The following is a 21,425-nucleotide window of genomic DNA, read 5'->3' on the forward strand; positions in this document are numbered from 1 at the left end:
GATGCAATGTTCATCTTTAATTCCAAACAATAGTGCACACTTAGAAAGCTGAAAGTTCTAAAATGTAAATTCTTGTGTTTTTAGAGGGAAAATAATATGGATCCGATTCTTTAACATCTGTAGAAGAAATTAATCCCTTCGCATTTTTGTCCGATTCTAAATGTACCAAATCTATCCTCAAATTTATTTATTTATTTATTTGAAACTTTTATAACCCAATCTTCTCACCTCCGTAGAGGGACTCAGACCGGCTTACAGCAAGGATTCAATGCTACTAATACAAGTTAAAACATCATACAACAATACAAGATTAAAATACATATAGATAAAATACATATATACCAAATCACCAAGGTAAAATCATGTTCAACTCAGTCCACATATGTGGTCACTCACTTTGATCTGTAATCAGTCTCAGGGAAATTGAAAAACTCTGTAATTGTTTCATCAAGGCCCCTTCTACAGAGGTGTATAAAATCCACATTGAATTGGTTTATATTGGCAGTGTGGATTCAAATAATCCAATTGAAAGCAGATATTGTGAATTATCTGCCTTGATATTCTGGGTTATTTTGTTGTGTGGAAGGGCCTCTTGGCAAAGATAGTGATATCGAATCTAGACCGCAATAATTTGAGGATCCTGTGTGGCAAGAAATGCTAGCAATTAATTAAATTTCCAGATTAGAATTAACTCACCAAATACATAAGACAAAAGGCAGATTTATTCATCCATGCCCATAGGAAGGAGACCTGTGGACTCATGCCCAAGAGACAAGTTTGCCCACATGTGCTCCTGCGAGGAACTAAATAGAGTCTGTTTAATTGCTACAGTTTGAATCCTCCCTCCCTGGCCTGGGATTGGCTGAGCCTTTATTTGTGCCGCTGAAATCTCCTCCCAGCCAGGCTGGGGCTAGTTTCAGGGAGAGGGGAAGAGTCCAGAGGGGAGGTTGGCATGCAATCAGCAGAGGACAATGGGGCTTCCCTTGAACTTCAATTGGTCCAACGTTCGGCAGCCAGACTACTAACTGGGGTGAATTACATGGAGTGCTCAACCCCCCTGTTTAAGGAGCTCCATTGGCTGCTGTTCATTTTCTGGTGCCAATTCAAGGTGCAGATTATCACATATAAAGCCCTAAACAGTTTGGGACCCGCCTACCTTCGTGACCGCATCTCCTTCCACAAACCTGTACATTCTCTCCGATCCCCAGGGGAGGCCCTCCTCTCACCTCTTCCTCTATCACAGGCATGACTTTTGGGAACGAGGGAGAGAGCCTTCTCCACTGTGGCTCCCCGGCTATAAACTCGCTTCCTTGTGAGATTAGGCAAGCCCCCAACCTAGCAGCCTTTAAGAAAGATCTAAAGATTTGGCTTTGCCGATGTGCCTTTGGAGAGTGACCATATATTCCAGTCCTGTTGTTTCACCTACACTGTTTCCCTCATATTGCACATTCGCCCACTTTATTGAAAGTCTAATTCCACTGTTCAGTCCCCTATGAGCTCCTCCCCCACAAATGTATCTTTTCATTGCTATCTCATCCAGGGTTTTATCATTTTATGTCGTGCATTTGGCCCACCCACTGTGTTTGATTTTTTATTATTGTTGAGATTAATTTCACAATTCAGCAGCAGATCAGTTGCACAACTTCAGCGCTTTCCAGTAGCTTCTTTCTGCACAGTATTTTCAGTCAACTGCTCCCACAAACTGCAATCACTCTGGAACTCTTTTACAGACACTTGAGCATATGCCCAGCCATTGTCAGTTTTACTATTGTTTTCTCCTCCAATCTAGATGATATTACAAACTTACCACAGCACACAGTTATATCTTGTCTTAGCAGACAGGTTCTTTTAATCAATTACATAGAGCCTTCGATGAACAGCATCACAGCACAAGGAGAGGAATATACACTGTACATTACTTCCTTATATACAATTCTATACAATTACACATAGCAATCTCTGATTGGTTCCCAACTCATTAACTTAACATAGACCCAGGATTACATCATTCACAATCACCTGGACTAGGCCAGAACACATTCCCCAAATGAACCTTGAAGCTGGAAACCATTCTGTGACCCAGCCAGTCAGTTTAAATAGAAAGGAAAATATATTTTATATTTAAGCATAAGGAAAGGTAAAGGTATATACTTCAGATTTGAGAAATGAGTGAAATATTATAAAACATATTGTTTTCTTGACCTTTCCTTTGCTAGCCTTCTAGCTTTCCCAGGCTAAAGCATAGACATTCAAATCTTAATGTCAAAATGAAGCTAAATATTTAAAATTCGCCAGTTATGAATAAACACATACACGTATGTATTAATTTGAACCATAAACCAATCATTGGCTAAAGATGAAACCAATATGATTAGCTTCCCTTCTCTGCTGGAGAAAGTGAATGAAAAGGAAAGCAAGGGAGGAGAACCTTATAATGATGGAAACTAGTAAAGAAGCAGGGTTCAGAAACATTTTTTTCAGTACTTCTCCCAGAATTATCCAGCCAGGTCACAGTGACATAAATGAATATCACTCCAGCAGTACTGGGATTTTTATTGGGAGATGATCAACAAATATGCTACTCTGTTCTGAGTTGCTTTGAGTGGAGTCCAAATATACCCAGCATGTCCTCTCTCATGTTGTGTTGTGCAGTAATGACTTGTAACTTGGCCCCTGACATTGGCTCAGTTTTCTTTGTTTTTCCAAAAATAATAATCTTGGATTTTTCTTTGCTTTTCTGCTGAGAGGGTGTTGAAACCTTTAATGCCAGCCCCAAACTGAGTGATTTTCTCTGTCGATGTTGGTTCCTGACACAACTTTAAATATGCCTTATTGCCTTTGAATGTATTTCAGTAAACACTTCCTTGTAAGAAGGTAATAAAAGGAGACACTTCATAGCCTTTCAAGTTCTAAATATGCTGTACAGCACTGCAATTCAAATGCATTAAGATTTGCTGACTTTATTGTTCTTACGAATATGCCCTTCAGTGCCTGCCTTTCATCACACATGTCTAAAGGAATCTGCCAAATGTTAAATCTACAGCTCCAGACAGGTGTGTATTATTTACAAGAATGCTCAATTGTGGGACCTGTAATTGACTAGTCATCTTGATCAAGCCTTCAATCCTTTTGCACTTTACATGTCCAGGCTTGTTTTAAAACATCTCTGATAGTGCCAAAGTCATACTTAGGGCCAGTTCCAATATTTTATTTCTGTACCTTTGTGGGGGTTACAGCTGTGTCAATTTTTTCCCCATGTTTAACAATGAATCTCATGTTCAGCAGTTACGGTTTCAAATAGAAATTAGTGTTTCAAGCTGATGCAAACAGAATTTTTGGTTTTGGTTTTTATACACTCTTATTTATTGGTATCACACTGATGTTTATACTGGCTGTTATTGCTTCCTGGGAGGACTTCGCTATATTACCTTACTTAGCCAGACTTGTGTATGTGATGATATCACTGAGAACAATGCAAATGAATGTGTTATTTATTGCTTTTTCACAAAGAAGGATTTATTGTGCTTTTAAAGCTTGTACATCCTCTTCAAGAACAGGCCGTGATTTATTAAGAACCAACTATTTTTGCAAGGCTTGCCAAAATATTGTGGAAAAGGTGAGGTATTTTTCTGCACCGTTAAAAATATTTGTAAGGAGACAAAAATGTAAGTAGTTTTTGTTCGGTTCTACTTAGAGTAGGTGAGAAGGAGAATAGCAGAGCACATGCTTCACATTCAAAAGATCCTTCCTTAAATCCTCAAAGTCTCCAGTTAAGACACTCTGAAAAAGAATGTGTAAAAAAAAGTTCTTCCAGTCAAAGTTGACAGTCTTAGACATTCTTGAGTAATGTTCCATATTTTTCAACCCTTGATTGCATTTTCAGAAAAATGAGGATACACATTGAGTGTCCCTTAGCCAAAATATTTTGGACCAGATGTTAGAGGTGTGCATTTTTTTCATTTACTTTGTAATTCACATCAAATTTATTAATTTTTGTACTTACAAGGTGACATCTGATACATGGGCGTGGTTCATGCCAAAAATTTAATAATCAAAACTTACCACATATGTTTTAGTTTTAGATTTGTAAATCTCAGAAGGCTCCAAAAGTCAGTATCCTTTTCAGCACAGGGAAGCAAAGCAAAGCCAACCAACTTGCCTTAGTGCCTTGCCTTGCTTTTTATCTAAATTAAGATTCTCGACATTAGGAGCAGGAAAAAAAGAAGGAGCAGTGTTTACTGAGAACAGCACAGAACTCTGGGAAATGTAGTGTGGGAAAGGAGGAGCTCTATGGCAGAGGATTCAAAAGGCCCTGCCCTAAACTACATTTCCCAGAATGCATCAGCATCAGAAAGCACCAATCAGGGTAGTGCTGATAGAGATTTGTCCTGCCTTAAAAAAAAAAAAAACAGCCTGTGAGAGTTCCATTGAATGGTGGATTCTGCAAAGAGCAGGACTGGCAGATACTTTAGTAAGTAAATCTTTGTGCTGGGTTGGGAAGAAATCCCTAAATGGATAGCCTCCAGTATAGGAGAAGCATATTAATTAGTTTAGAGGCTGGGTGAGCTTCTGACAGTAGAGTTTTGATAGTGTCCTTCTGCCTGGAAAATGGAGGTTGGACTAGATAGCACTTGGGAATTTTCCCCAACTTTAGGATTCTATGAAAATGTAGAATTGTTTAATATTGGTTTCTTTTGGTTAATATGAGAGATATTCAATGAGATAGCTGTTGTGGCTTTTTTTAAAAAAATGTCAAAACGTTTTGAAAATTCCTATAATCAGTTGATGTATGAATATTTTTGAAAGTTGAGGGGAAATATACCCTGTTATCTCCTGTCATTGCATAGAAAATTCAGCAACATAGCTCTGGAAGTTTTGTTTTTTTAAAAAAATGTTGTTTGTAGAAACTTTGAAAATTCCCCCAAAATCCATGGATATGTGAAACATTCTGAAATTTGGTGGGCCAACAGGAGTAAATGTGTTTTACCATTGTCACACTTTTCACCCCAATAGCTTTAAAAATGAGGGAGAAAGGGCCCCCAGAAAGTTCCCCCAATTATAGTAATTTATACGCATTTACTGTAATGAAGTATTGTTTATCTCATTGTACAGTAGTAATGACTCTTTCACTAACTATACTTTAGAAACACTTTAGAAATGAAGTACCAGTTGCCCAGTTTTTAAATGACTTTTGAACCATGTCTTTTATGGATCACATATCCCTACCAGATGTGTTCCATATTTTGGATTTCTTTGGATTTTAGAATATTTGTAATTTCATATACATACATAATTCTCAAATTGAGGCTGGCAGAAGAGGAGCAAGTGGCAAGTGGCAAGCCCCTAGCCTACTAAGCTTCCCACCTGGCATACTAAGCTTCCCTCCACAGCCTCCCCCTCTTCTGAAGCTTCAATCCCTGCCATCCCACATTCAGTCCCTGTCCACTCCAGAGTGGGTGGATGATAAAGATCTCAGGCATTCTGTCTTATGCAGAACATATTTGAAAGCTGAACAGCATGTCCCATATGAGAGCAATATTTATAAGTCTTCTCTGTCTCAAACTCTCCTCTTGTTGGGGCCAGAATTGGAATGGCCTTCAAACCTTATCTTTTGTTTATCCATGAAAGGGAATGATTTGTGTTTCTTTGAGGCCAAAGTCTTCATCATTCAAACAATTGCTTCCTAGGAATCAATTAATGCCAGATGCTTCAAAGGGGTGTTTTCTGGGCATATTTTTAGAGATGAAAGGGATCTGATGTACCTTAATAGTGTGATGTTGAATTCCCTGGAATATAGGAATGGGCATTTTCATTACTCATTTGGTGATATTGTTTGAAAATCCTTAACCTATTTAGAGATGATGGGGTCCATCTTTCAGATTAAGAAAATATTTTGTTTTGTCTGAAGAGGGATTGGCGAGGCCTTTGTTGGGTGGCCTGGTGAAGGAAAGGCACTGAGCATACACCTGTGCCTTGGCCATGTGTGTGCGTATATGTTGGAAGATTGGTGAGGCAGTAGTAATGAGCACCATTTCATACCATTTTAACAAAGGGGGCTTCTCAAGACTTGCTCCAATGAGTCATGGACCATAAGGAATGGAAAAGGAGACTACACTTGGGCCCATCTTGTGGTATGTTTACTCTTTATGACATGAGACATAGAGTGAGGGAGTTCACAGGGAAGACATGACTTGTTGATGGGTGATTGGCGTTCAGAGAATTGGTGCTTCAGGGATGGATGAAGAGACAATCAGGTTGAGATCCCTGGCCTCAACTGGAGCTATCTTTAGACTCCCTTCCCCCCTCCCCAGATAATTAAATTGCAGATGGAAATCCTAAATAGTATTTTGTGCCATTCTGTGAAATCCTGTTTAAATTCTAACACATGCTGATTATGTATGTGTACTGATATTTTGTTTTTTCAGAATTTTTTTTTTTTTGCAAAAATTCCATAAATGTCATTAAATGGTTCATGGTTGCTGTGGGGTGTGTAAATGAGAAATTACATTGTTAGGCAGGTCTAATCCAAAGTAAATCCATCTGAGCACAATGGGACTTCTTCCCAAAATGAGTCACCATAATAGATTTGAGGAACATGTTTAGGAGAAGGCCAGTTCAGAGAGATCTGTTTCTCTTCAAATTGGTGTTTTGTTTTGTTTTTGTGAGGGGATAAAATCAAGTTACTTTTTTTCTCCTGATCCCCAGTCTGTTTACCTAGGTCTATCTCATCTAATTGATAAACATACGAGGAGAGAAAAATGTAAACATTATATGCATTTTGAAATTAGTTGTTTGGTAATTCAGTAGTTGGTTTGAGCTCATAGAGTTATTACCTGCATATTTCAATAGTATCTTTGCCTCAAATGACACTCATGGGCACAAACAGTCCAATTCAATTGGTAGTAAAGAAATGGCTTCAATCTTTCTGCTCTCCCTCTCTCTCTTTAGAAATTAGTGATTTATACTTTGCAAAGCAGGAATGTGGAGCAGCTGACTTTGCATGCATGTTTCAACTGATGTCAATAAGATGGATATAATATCAGGTACTGCTGCTTTGAAGTTTATAACTTTCTTGTCAGCTGTACAGATGTTGCTGGACTACAGTTTCCAACATTTCTCAGTATTATCTGTGCTAGCTAGTGCAGTGGTGGAAGTTCAAGTTGAACACCATTTCTCCACTAACATGGATCAACACAGCTGCCTGCATTTTTGGATTACCTTGGCAGGTATGACTTAGCAGGCTATCTTGGTGAAGTCACGTTGTACTACAAATACTGCAAACTATGTACAAGGAGACCTGGGATATGTGTCCTCCAAATGGGATGACCACATAGTATGTCTCATAGAGAACTAAGTTGGAAGTCCAGTCGTTATATGCCAGGCATATGTCTCTTAAAGGATCTCAGTCAACGTGTTTCCAATTGCATTATTGTTAAGTACTTTTCATTTACATTGATGTGTGCAAATCAGGATGTGTAAACCTTATGTAAATATTTGCCCTTGTTTTCTAATGCATTTCTACTTTTGGGGGTAATGTGTAAGTTGTCATTATGTTCCTAGCATGACTGAGATATAGATATCTGTATTACAGATTATTTGGGGGGGGGGGGGGCTTGGAATCCTCCATTTTGGAATTTATGTTGTGTGGGATAGAATGTATTTACATGCAGAGCCGGAAAATATTAAAGGATAAATTCCATTGACTTTGTGAGATGTTTGAGCACTACAAGGAGCTGAAAAATTATTTAGAGACAAATAACTATAACCCTTAGCTTCACTACCATGTACCAACTTTTTTTTTTGGTCATGACTTGAAAGTGACTTGAAAAACTACAAGTCGCTTCTTGTGTGAGAGAATTGGCCGTCTCCAAGGACGTTGCCCAGGGGACACCAGGATGTTTTGATGTTTTACCACCCTTGTGGGAGGCTTCTCTCATGTCTCCACATGGAGAGCTGGAGCTGATAGGAGGAGCTCATCCACGCTCTCCCTGGATTCGAATCTGCAACCTGTTGGTCTTCAGTCCTGCTGGCACAGAGGTTTAACCCACTGTACCATCTGGGGCTCCTTGTACAAGCCTTGTACTCAAACAGCCAGTTTGTATCCTTGGCAATCCATATATAGAGTATCAGAGCTCTTCCATAGATAGAATATCACCGCAGTTCACCCAAGTTAAGGATTAGAGGCCCCTGAATGTCATCTGGACATCTAGGAGTGACTTGTGGTCCACTCCAGGTTTCTGGACTTATGTGGACAAGCCTGTGATTCTCTGTGTACCTTTCTTCAAGGCATCTTAGCGTCTTTCTTTTATGAAGAATTGGATTCTGTTTCTGTACCCAAAATTATCATCCTGTGGAGAAATAATAATTTATAATCTTTACATGATCAAAATAACTAATTACAGCTTGATTATCATAGGTGCTTTTAAACAGCTTCAGTCCCACAGCCAATATGTCACATAGCATAAGATGGATATTTAAAATAATCTTTATGCCCAGGATTTTAACTGTGGAACATCTGTTTCATTTTGAGGAAACTATGATGAGCATCTGTTTCCATAGAAGGCATGAATTAAACCAGACCACATTCATTTGAGGAGTTATGGATTATCTAGTCTTAACACTGTTTTACGAATAACTCATGAAGTCTGGATCAGCTATCAACCTTATCAGTATGTTTTCGATTTGGTTTAAATCATGCATTTTGTTGCTTTAATTCCCATGTCTGTTAATACTAAATATGTTTATAAAAAGAAGCAGCATGTTTCAACACCCTTCCAGTTTATGGATTCCAGAAATACCAATATACACTATGCATATACTAAGCACGGAAGGAGTGCATATGGAATATATTTATAAGGACAGCCAGTATGATATAGTGGATTGTTGTTGGACTAGGATTCCTGGAGATCAGGGCCAGAATCTCAAAGCACCACAGAGACCCACTGAATGACCTTGGGCAATAGCAATAAAGAAAGAAAACTATGATAAGGTTGCTATAAGATTCATCTTCAAGGAACATAGCAGCAACAAAAATACAGTATTGGGTTGTACTAAGGTATCTTTCACTCAGCTATATAAACTCCACATTGAACTGGATTATATGACAATATGGACTCAGATAATCCACTTCAAAGCTTGATATTCTGGGTTTTATGGCTGCATGGAAGGGCCCATAAAGTGCATCTATAGAATGAATGCAGTTTGACACCACTTTATAGGATCTTTAGTCTTCTGTGCCAAATAGCATTGGCCTCTCACCAGACTACAAATCCCATGGTTCCATTGCATCAAACCATGTCACTTAAAGTGGTGTCAAGATGCATTAATTGTACAGTGCAATATCGGTAGGCCTTTTGACTTCTTTGTTTTCTAAGGGCCCTTCCACACAGCCCTATATCCCAGAATATCAAGGCAGAAAATCCCACAATATCTGCTTTGAACCAGGTTATCTGAGTCCACACTCAGATTATGTGGGATTTTCTGCCTTGATATTCTGGGTTATACGGCTGTGTGGAATGGTCCTAAGATTCTGTGATTCTCTCCTTCCTCCCTCCCTCCCTTAATAAAGCAACAAATATTTAGATATTATGACAAAACATTTTGACTTCCAACTTCAGTGCCCTGGGATACTCTAGGGCAGGGGGTCTTCCAACTTTTTAAACAGAGGGCCAGTTCATGGTCCCTCAGACTGTTGGGAGGCAGGCTATATTTTGGGAAAAAAAACATGAACAAATGAGGGTGTTATGTGGTTTTCAGGCTATATGGCCATGTTCCAGCAGCATTTTCCCCTGACGTTTTGAATCCCCAATCCACTATAAACTTGCCCAACGAACTCCTATTGTAGCAACAGTAATAGTATTCTGGCTGCAGAGAAAGAGCATGGTTGAGGGAACTAAAGTTGTCAGAGTTCTTTCCTGGAAATACCTTTTCACTAAGGCAAGAAATAAGAGTTCACGTCTTAGTTTTATATTCTTTAACAAGATGAGCTAGTTACCTTCTGCTATATGTTTCCTCATAATATTGGTTCAGTAATAGCCTAAAGCAATTCTTCCCTAAATCTGATAAAACTGGTAATTATTTTAATATGCAGATAACTGGATTATAGGTCTTGGCAGGCAGAAGACTGTACCAAAAATTTCATAAATCCACATAGGATCTTGTGAGGGTGAACTTTTGAAAAATAAATGGATTGGAAAGTGGAAAATGTATGTTCATTCCAGTGCTAATACCTTTCTCTAAGTTCTCAATTTGAACTGTTTCTTGTATGTTGAGTCACTTTAACAAAATCACTTATATTTATGGTTTCCACCTTTAGGTTTGGAATATCTGAAATAAAGCTTATCTACTACTGATGGCCGTCAATGGATTTTTAATGTCGTTCAGATGACAATCGCTAGTTCCCTTTACAAATGGCAAATACTTCTACTTTTCTTCCCATTATAAAACCTAAATGAGGCATAGTTAACACATTGGCTAAGATTCAGGTAAAGGTTTTAATGACCGAGTGACAGAGAAACCAAGAGAACAAATAATATATGAGTAACACAGTCCTTTTTCCAGTTGGACATTTTATCTGGATTAGGGCCAGTGTCTGCTCAAAGTAAATGTAAATATTGCTTAATACATATGGACATAATGGTTCCCCTATTAAAAAGAAATAATACTACAAAGGTCAGATTCCCTTTCTATGGCATCCATAACAGATGTTTCCAATTAAGTTTTCCCTATTTGGGGGGAGGGGGAGAGAACCAGCGTTTGCTAATGATTTTTTAGAAGTTACTCAAGCCAAGGAACCATGTCATGTATTTCACAGCTTCCCAGGATACACTTTTCCTGGAAAGTAAAAGCACAAAAAAAAATCCATGAAGAAATTTTTGGGAATTTCACAAACCCAATGAAAGGAACAAGTATTAAAGAGGAGCATTTTTGATGTTGTGTGAAGCAAGATATCAAATAGACATGTGCAATCAGGGGAAACCTTGTCCTTTTTGTGTCCTGGCTTTAGTTGGGGGCCCCAATCCATTTTTTGTAAGCCTCCCAAAATTGGGAGGGTTGTTTTGGGTTATTTTGTTTCAGGGCCGAAAAATTGGATCATTATGGAGGGGGGGATGACTTCCAACCACTGGCTTCCCATCCTGGTGTGCGTTCTTCTTACCTGGCACCTACTTTAGACTAAGAGAGGCCCTTGGCTGTAGGCATTGGCAAGCATGCACACTTTCCAGGCCTGCTTGCACACCCTGCCACACACACTCTCTCCTTGGAAAGAGAGTGTGTGTGTGTGTGGCAGGGCATACAGGCAGGCTTGGAAAGCGGGCACACCTGCCAATGCCTTCAGCCAAGTGCCTTTTACTCTAGAGCAAGAGGCACTCAGCTGCAGGTGCACTCCGGGTCTGCTTGCCTGCCTGCGTGCCTGCCCCGCCACACATGCCACACTCTCCAAGGCACTGGCAGGCATGCACATCTTCCAGGCCTGCCTGCATGCCCTGCCACACCACTCTCCTTGGAAAGAGAGTGCATGTGTGGCAAGATGTGCAAGCAGGTCTGAGCACACCTGCAGCGGAGCTCAAGGCCTGCCCACCACACATGCACTCTCTTTCCAAGGCAAGGAGACAAGTTCAGATACACACGAAAACAGACTTTCATGTCAAGCATATTTTTGTGTGGCAAAATGGTTGGAACAAATTTCATGCACAAGCCTAATATCCAAGGCCATAGCTGATAAAATGATGAAAGAAGAGCTTAACTTAATGAGGATAAAATATGCTTTTCTGTACAAAAATACAAAAAATATAAGGGAGCGTCAGGCTACAATTCAAAAATACGTAATAATCCTTGCAAAATTAGTTATTAGTCTTCGTGACCCAGTCACTTTAAGGTATTTCCATTTTGGAGTGAAAAAGTTGAAAATGATAAAATGAGGATTTCTCAGAATCAATGTGAAATTACATTTTAAAATTATTACAAGTGATTTTGGTTCTGAGCTCAAGAAAATAATTTGAAATCCATAAAATGTAAAAACACAAAATGTTCCACCTCCTTATTATTTTCCATAGTTTTTAACATGTGTATTTAGACATATTGAGTTTGCCTTTAATGATGAAAAGAAAGGAAATAATTTTGGTTTTTTTTATTCCCTTTCTGTTTTAGGATACTTAAACTCACAAGCACATCTCACCTCTAGCTGAAGAGATTGTACTTTGAGATAGCAGTGTATTCTGTCAGTCTGCAGAATGATGAAGAAGAGGCAAAGAGCTCATGCTATATGAAGTCAAATCCATTTCAGAGATAATACAAACTGTTTTTGCCAAGTCACTGGTATTTCAGATCAAAACATAAACATACGGACTTTTTGGGACTATCACTCAAGCTAGATTTTGATTGCCTTTTCTGTCACAATACATTATCAAATTCATTTTCTCTAATTAACATTTTAATCTGATTATCATTTTTGCTTTGGAATACCTCGTAGCTGTTTCCAATTTCTAGTATCCAAACCTAGTAAGACTAGTGTTCACACTCAGTCTTACTTGGTCAACTGCAACCAGTCCTTCCTTAGGACCTCATCACATTGGCAAAATTCCCCGTCATAGAACACTTTGCCCATGCAGCCAGCACGGAGCCCACTGGATCTCATCACATGATGCACAAGTACTTCTGATGAGGCTCTGTGCTGGCTGCATTGACAAACTGCTCTACAGTGGGGAATTCTAAACACGGGACATTACCTGTGTTCAAATTAAAAATGTTTGGGGAGCATACTGGAAAGATTCGCTTTCCGGTATGTGATGGGCAAGGGGTGATGCAGGCAATGCAGGGCACTAGGTGACGGATTCACCCCACTGCCCCACAATTTGCCCCATTGCCTTATGGATCCCCCCTACTGTCCCCCACATCAAAGACCTCCATGTGATGAGGTTGTTAGTCACACTTTTCATGATACACATAATGACACATACTGCGAGGAGATGACAGCATATTGCAATTTATAGTTTATCATCAACACAAGTTTATCCATACTTATAGTATACTAGAGGCTTTGGATGTTTGGACTTGGACATCCTCACTTAGAAATGCTGCTCTTATTAGGTTCCAATACTCAAATATGAAAACACAAGGTGCTTTGGCTCACTTACAAGAAATTCTGGGACATCAGCTTCCTATTTGACTCAGGAAAGCCATTGCCCTGCAGGACAAAGGGAGGTTGGATGAATGAAATGTTTGTACATTGGAATTATGGACCAATATGTTGATGTTAAGCCTTTCTCTTTGTGGGGCTCCAATTTTCCCCCTTTGTCCTTCTTCTAGTGCCCATTGCTCATAGCCCAGAGAAGCTTCTTCAGCCATTTGCAGATCCTCCAAACTTTGGTTTTCCAAATGTTTGAGACTTTAGCACTAGCATTCCTGACTGTTGACTAAGCTGAACACTGGGCTATAGAAAACCTAGTCTAATTTAGTGTAAAGAAGTTTCAATATATTTTGAAGCTATGGGTATAAATGCCACTGGGAAGGTAATTTTATCCATGTTCTACATTTGCTCCCAAAGAGATCATGTGGCATCCATAAGGATCATACTATGTTTATGCCCATAATATACCCAGTGACATAGGCTTGATTGAAAATGAATGGCCCAAACGCATAAAGATTTTTATGGCCAAGCCAGGATTTCAAACTCACAGCCTGTCACTTTGTCCAGTTAAGGCAGGCCTCCTTGGGAATTATCACATTTTTTTTTATAAAGTAAACATTTTTGTTCATTTCAGATAGTTACATTATCATGATTACTGTCTATTTGAAATCTGAATGCTGTGAGTTCTGTTTATTGGTTCTATCCTTAAAAGAAGGTGCTATAGATTTTATAGCATTCCAGGTTACAGTTCTGATGGATGAAATAAATCTTGGCTTCCTAACTCCTACATCAGATATTTAATATTGTCAACATTACCAATACAGATTAGATTGGAACATCTCTCTCTTTAGTTACATGTAAATATTTAGTTGAGTATAAACTTGCATATTGATAGTCTGTACACAGAATGGTTTATTGATACTGTTGTCAGATTCCATAATATTCATCCTTCTTAATAGCTCCATTGATTTGTTCAGAGTGTGAAAGTATAACAGTGGCTGATAAAGCAAAAGGGGCCTATTTTGTGCTGCAAAATGCTCACATACTACATTGCTTCTCAAAAACTAAATTCTACTCTAAGGACTCCCCCGGCACAGTCTGACTTTAAAATAAAAGAGACAGATTTGCATAATTGAATGAGTTTGCATGCTTAGACGTAGAACTCAATTAGTTGGGTTTTCCAAACAGAGCATATGTTTTAATTATTTTTGCTTGAAGAGTATGGTCACGGTGTGGTCATATAGGAAAAGAAACTAATACAATAGCTTATGGCTGAAATCAGGAGAAAAATACTAATAGAAGAGTTTATTGGAGATTTGGTGGTGGAGGATTCAACCCTGTCTCCATACCAGTTCCCCAATATGCCTCCCTAATAGATAATATTAGGGACCTCATCCCAAAGCCCACCGGAGTTGCCATGCATTGTGGCAGTTCCAGGGGTGCACATCGAGGAGGATGAGGAACCCATCACCCCATACCCTGCTTTGCATGAATTATCCAAGTCACCATCCCATAGGGGAAAGTTTCAACCACCCAGTTTCTCCCAGTTGTTCCTGGTGGAACATGGGAAGTTTCCTGTGTTGCCGCCATGGCAGCATGCTCCCACCTTCCCTTTAAGCACGGAGCCCTGCCAGAAGTACCTGTGCATTGTGTAATGGGAGTCAGCAGGCTCCGTGTCTAAAGGGAAGTGGGGCATGCCACTGATTCTACCGTGGTCTGATTAGGTCATATTTATTTAGTTATCTATTTATTTACCACACTTGTTCCCCATCCTTCCCATCCTGAAGGGGACTCAGGGCAGCCTTACAAAGGCAACAATACAATGACACATATACTTAAAATTTGAAAAAAAAATCTTTTCCTGGTTTGAACATGTTATTTCCTGTTTAATTCCTTCTTCCAGAGTATCCCAGAATTGTCCTCCAAGGAGGTTAACTTTGAGACTACTGTGATACACAGTGAAAAAAAACTTCTGGTGAGGTGCAGGGAGGATAAGGTTCACAAAATTGAAAAGTCAATGATGGAGTTAAAGGTGTTCTAACTGTTGGTGTTCACTTTCTCTTTGATAAAAGTCACATTGTGTCTGAAATGTGAAGGACAGAGGTGTTCACCTATTGCTTCAGGTCGGAGGTGAAGAACAAGGTAATTTTAAAAAATGTTCTTCACCCCTGACCCGAAGAGCAGTAATATTTTCTAAAATTAAAACTGATCCTTATTCATTAACACAACCAAATAACCAATTATCTCACTTTGAACTTTGACCAGTCAGTAGCAGGATGTTTCAGATGACAGACCTGCATGACACTCTAAAGGACTATGACATCAATCAGATAGGTTGCAGCCCTAACTAAGCTATATAACTTGGGCTATGCTTTTGTATATAGAACATAGATGCTACTACCTTCCATTGGTGTAATTGATTGATCCGGATTTAGGATAACTTCCTTCATGAATTTTTATGTAGGTAAGATACTATATTTAATCAAGATCAGATATCACTTTTTCAGGTGCCTAGAGACAATATTATGGGCCCTCTTCTTTCTTAGGTTAATTTTGGTGCTCTACCACAGTCTCAGTTCAATTTCTTAGATTATTTTTTATTTTTTTGCATGTACAAGTTTCCGTTCCATGGCACTGAAACTTGTACATGCAAAAAAGTAAAAAAAAAATAACGCTTACACATTGGGTGAACAATTGCTAGAATAGATGTGCAGATTTCCTAGCCATTTCTTTGACAATGTCTGCATCAGGCTCTTCAGTTGGTTCTAAGCTCCTGGTGCCTTCTTTGCTTCTGCTATAATGAAATGTACATTGTGGTTAAGTAAATTCTTAACGTCACATCCACAGTATGAAAGTTTTGCTTAAGGATGCTGTGCTTATAAAATCGTAGTGACACTAATTGTATTTACCAAGGGAAGAACATTTGTAAATGTTGAGTTGCATTTCCCCTTTTTAAGTTTTAAGTTTGCTTGACACTCTGTGTTTCCGCCATAATTAAATAGGAAGCACGTGACCCCCTTTGACTCTTTTACTGTTGTCATTGTAATTCGTTTCTCCACTTGGCAGCAATATTCTGACCAAGGATGCTGAGAGTGTGAAGTCACCAGGGCTTCCATAGTAGGAGGTAAATACAGGAATATGTAACATATCATAGCTCCTTCTACTTGTAGAGCAGGCAGAATCACTGGCTCATCCACAAATTCAACTGACAGATGGAGAACGAGGAGCAAGATTTCTTTTTACTGAGCTGGTAAAAACAACAATATTTGAGTTTACAGTACATGAAACTATCTTATAGTAAGTCTACCTATTTGTCTATCTACCCTGGTATTTACCAGATTACTGGAGATTCAAGTAATCTGTAAGTCTTCTCTCAAAAGGATATCAGTGTTCAACCTGAGCAATATGGAGGGGACGAGGTAATAGAGGAAATGTAACCCAAAATAAGTAAGGAAGTAATCAAGGAATACCTGGATACTCTAAATGACTTCAAGTCTCCAGTGCCAGATGATCTACATCCAAGGGTACTGAATCACTGGCAATAATCTTTGAGAATTCTTAGAGAACAGGAGAAATCCCAGCAGATGGAAGAAGGGTAAATATTGGCCCTATTTTCAGGAAGGGAAAAAGAAGACCTAAACAATTACCATCCAGTCAGCCTAACATCAATACCATGAAAGTTTCTGGAGCAGATCATTTAGGACGTAATCTGTAATCAACACAGATTTCTCAAAAACAAGTCATGCCAGACTAAACTTATCTCTCTTTTCGATAGTGTTACAAGTTTGGTAGATACAGGGAATTCTGTGGATGTAATACATCATGATTTCAGTAAGGTGTTTGACAAGATCCAACATGAACCTATTTTGGGTTGCATTTCCCCTATAGCCTCATCCTCTTCATATTGCTTGGGTTGAACACTGAATTCTTTTCAGGACAAGACTAAGGCAAAGAAGGTGTTGAGAAATTCTGGCTTTTCCCTAAAATAAATAAAAACAAAGGCAGGACTTAATTAATTTCTGTTAAATTCCTTTCCTACACTCTGAAAGGACAAATCCCAGACTTTTTTTGCTCACATCAATAAGAATTTGTCTTTAGAACTCTATCTATATACTATCAGTAGTTGCTTTTTAAGAATATAATTTTATGTTGTTGTTTTTTTGCTAGCTGTGTTACATAGATAACTTCTAATATCCTTTGAGAAGCTCCCCATTCTATTTTATTTATGTATTTGCATTTATTTATTAATGATATTATATATTCCCTTTCCACAAGTGTCATTTAGATAGTAAATAATATTTCAGATAAACATAATAAAACATACATTTAAAATAACTAGGGATATGAAGATATCATCTATGTTTGAGCTTGTTTTACTGAAGAGCTTACCAAAAATATGCAAATTTCTTCATGTTCAGGATCAAAGATGAAAGAAAATGGAAAGTGGGAATAACCAAGCCTAAATAGGATTGTTTGTCCTCAAAAGGGTAGCAACATTGAATCAGTTGGATTCCCTACACACTATCTCTACGTTCAGCTACTGATTAAGTGGATTTAATCTAAATGGGATTTATCAGTGGAATTCCAGTCCAGGAACATAGATCTATCCATCCATACCAAGTTAGTGCCGAGTTAAGGTCACAATCTCTTTTTTTTCCCTTTTCAGATGGGTTCTTTTAACGCCAATATAATAGGTAGATTTTTTTCTGATTTGCATGAGCCCTGAAGTGGACCTGTTATTGAGTTTTTTCACAAAATTTGGAGGAGGGGTTGCTTTGCCTTCATTTGAAGCTGAAAGACTGCGATCCACCCAGAGGCACACAGTGGGGCTTCCATGGCTGAGCCCAAATATGAGTTTCCAGAGCCATAGGGCATTGTCACATTGGGCTAAGAAGGACGGCATGTGCCGATCTAACCCCGGTCACCCATGAAGCCAGCAGGCTCCCATCATATAATGTTGCACCACCTCTGTGAGTGAAGGGGAGCAAAAGAGGCATGCTGCCACCACAACAACACAGGAGGCTTCCTGTGTTGCCATTGTCTTTAATGGAGGAAAGCCGCACGCTCCACATGCGCACCACACTTCCCTCATAGGATCAATAGCCAGAGTAGCCAGGTGATGGCGGCTTCCCCAAGCCCTGCGGCAAAGAAACAATCTACCTTTTTCAGCAGCTGTGTGATGAGGTGGATAGTCCAACACTCAAACCATTACACCATTCTGGCTATCTATTTTCAGTGTACTGACATCAATTATAGTCAAAAAGTATCACTTGAAAACATGGCAACTCTTCTGCCAGTGTCAGATTGGTGGGATTTCTCAAACATCCTGGAAGAGCTTTGAGGCAGATGTGTCATAGATCACACGTGGAAAACTCCTTCCACTCCTCAACACTTGCAAGCAATTGTGGATCTGCAATAGCTGCACTCTCTCACTGTACTGTCATTGTCTAAGAAGACCAAAAAAACACTGATTTCCAAAAGCAAACCTGCTAAAGGAATTAAGTAGCCTTTATACAATGACTTCATGCAGTTGACATGCCTTCAGAGTTGTGCAGTGGTTGGTCTCAGGATGCAGTCTTGACAACTTTACACAGGGAGAGAGAATTTCTTTGATAGTTACTGGAGGATAGCTATGGTTTATGGCATCCCGCGTTCTTGGTCCATTAGGATTTCAATATAAGAAGAAAAGTGTTGTAATAATAGTGATTATTGTAAAGAACAGGACAGGCACTACACAGAAAAACATGCTTATAAGGAAGGAGCTTCGGGACAGGATGTGACCATAAAAGGAGCAAAAGAAGATGCTGAAGTCTTTTGAATATTTATGTACATGTGTGTGACAATGTATAGCAGTGGTTCTCAACCTGGGGTCCCCAGATGTGTTTTGCCTTCAACTCCCAGAAGTCCTAACAGCTGGTAAACTGGCTGGGATTTCTGGGAGTTGTAGGCCAAAAACATCTGGGGACTCCAGGTTGAGAACCACTGATGTACAGACTAAATGGGCATCTGATGCCCTAGGAGATATTTTGCATTAAACTCACTGTAAAATGTATGTGTGGCTATCTGACCATTCATCATTTTTTATTCAACAACTATAACTTATGTTGCTGAAGACTGAATTCAAGCTCAGGTAATGAATGTAGTACACTTCATGCTCCAACACTATTCCTTTAATGACTATTAGGATGTGGACTTTTTTTGATCTCTTGGACAGGTCACCACTGGAAGTTTGATGAAAGAACAGGTTATAATAATGGAGTCATTTTGTGTGTATGTATGTATGTATATAATATATATATATATATAATGAATCAGCGTGTGTATGATTAAGTCTGGATCTGAAGATGTTTTGACTATTTATTTAGAAATAGAAAAGGCAATATATAAAAGGAAGATTGGGGAATGTGAAAGAATTCTGAATTGATGGGTATACTTTTGTCTTGGCCAGTAGTTCTCAACCTGAGGGTACCAAGGCGTTTTGGCCTACAACTCCCAGAATTCCCAGCCAGTTTACCAGCTGTTAGGCTTCCTGGGAGTTGAAGGCCAAAACATCTGGGGACCCACAGGTTGTGGTCTAGGCCACAATAGCTATCTTATTGAATATCTCTCATATTAACCAAAAGAAACCAATATTAACCAATTCTACATTTTCATAGAATCCTAGAGTTGGAGGGGACTCCCAAGAGCTATCTAGTCCAACCCCCTTCTTCCAAGCACAAGGGCACTATCAAAACTCTACTGACAGATGACCACCCAGCCTCTAAACCAGTGGTTCTCAACCTGTGAGTCCCCAGGTGTTTAGACCTACAACTCCCAGAAATCCCAGCCAGTTTACCAGCTGTTAGGCTTTCTGGGAGTTGAAGGTCAAAATATCTGGGGACCCACAAGTTGAGAACCACTGGTCTAGGCCAACTGCCATGGAGACTTGTAGTCCAAGATTTTAAGATATAATCATGGAATCCCATCTTTGGATTGTTTTAAAGTAATATTTCCCACATTTTATATGCTTCCTATGAAAAACAGAAAAGAGACATTTTTGACTCTTCTTGTAGTAGAGAAGAGAGTTACAATGGCTTGTACCTCTTCAGTTTTGGTCATGCAAATTCATTTTTTAAGAAGTTCTTTAAAACACAGGCAGTTGGTGTGCTGCTAATGCAGTTTCCCCTGATCTGGTATTTTCTTGGTGAGTTGGATTTCACAGCTCTGAGGACTTTGTGAACTGAACATTTTTATTCTGATTTTTTGAACTCCAGTATGGATGTCTATAAACATGTTATCCATATACATTTGTTCTCTCCATAAATACTCATTTTTATACTCTGATGCCAGGACTCTCCTAGGCCATAATGAGGAAAGTTTTGAAAACTCCAGCCTGTATTCTTGTATCTCAAGTTTTATTCTTTTGTCAGTCTGGTGTGATTTCTAATTTAAATTGGGAAAAAAATGCTATACAGTCTATGCTTCAAGCTAGCACGCCATGTGTTCTTTTATTAACATATGAGATGATCTAACCAAGTTGGCTTCTTCTTCAAAAATAGAAATGAATTACATGGGAAGCAGTCTCATGATAAGGGCAAATTTTAGACTTAGGGTGACAATTGTGTTAATATCAGCTTACTAAATATTAGATTTGTGCACGGAATTTGTTCCTACCGTTTCTACAATTTCGTTCGTGTCTTCAGTTTCTTCAGAAGCATGAAATGGGAAGCCCTCTCCCTGAACAAAAATCTGCTTGACTCAAAGGCCTGCTTTTGCCTGCAGCTGAATTTGCCTCCTTGCCTTTGAAAGAGTTTGTGTATGGCAAGGTGTGCAGGCAAGGCTGGAGCTCAGTTGCAGGTGAACTTTGAGAGTGCATGGAGGCCATGAAATCGTGTGCACCTGCCAGTTCATGCAGTTGAGCACCTCTTACTCTAACAGCAAGTGCTAGGTAAGAAGAACAGAAGCCTTCTTAAAAGCACATGCCGGGGAAGGGGTGGGAAGGCCCCCCCCCCCCAATAATGGTGTGATTTTTGGGGTCCCAAACCTATACCAAAGATCCTTCCAATTTCAGGAGGCTTACAAAAATGGATCAGGGCTCCCAACAAAAGCTGGGACATGAAATGGGACAAGGTTTACCCTGAAAGCACAATCCTGCTAAATATGACGCCATATTCACATTGCAATAACGTTTTTTCTGATATTTGTGCTCTGAGGCAAAATGCACTGGGACTGTGGTGCAGCTGGCTGGGTGTCAGCTGCATTAAGATAACTAATGACCAAAAGGTCATGAGTTCGAAGCCAACCCGGGTTGGAGTGAGCT

General features: G+C 39.2%; 1 protein-coding gene across 1 annotated transcript in view; it reads left to right on the forward strand.

Moving 5' to 3' along the window:
* LRMDA (leucine rich melanocyte differentiation associated) overlaps positions 1-21,425 on the forward strand; it is an 886,320-nt gene that overhangs the window by 816,905 nt on the left and 47,990 nt on the right. The gene's annotated exons all lie outside the window — the stretch shown is intronic.

Source organism: Anolis sagrei, chromosome 3 (assembly GCF_037176765.1).
Source record: "Anolis sagrei isolate rAnoSag1 chromosome 3, rAnoSag1.mat, whole genome shotgun sequence".
In the NCBI taxonomy this organism is placed as follows: domain Eukaryota; kingdom Metazoa; phylum Chordata; class Lepidosauria; order Squamata; family Dactyloidae; genus Anolis; species Anolis sagrei.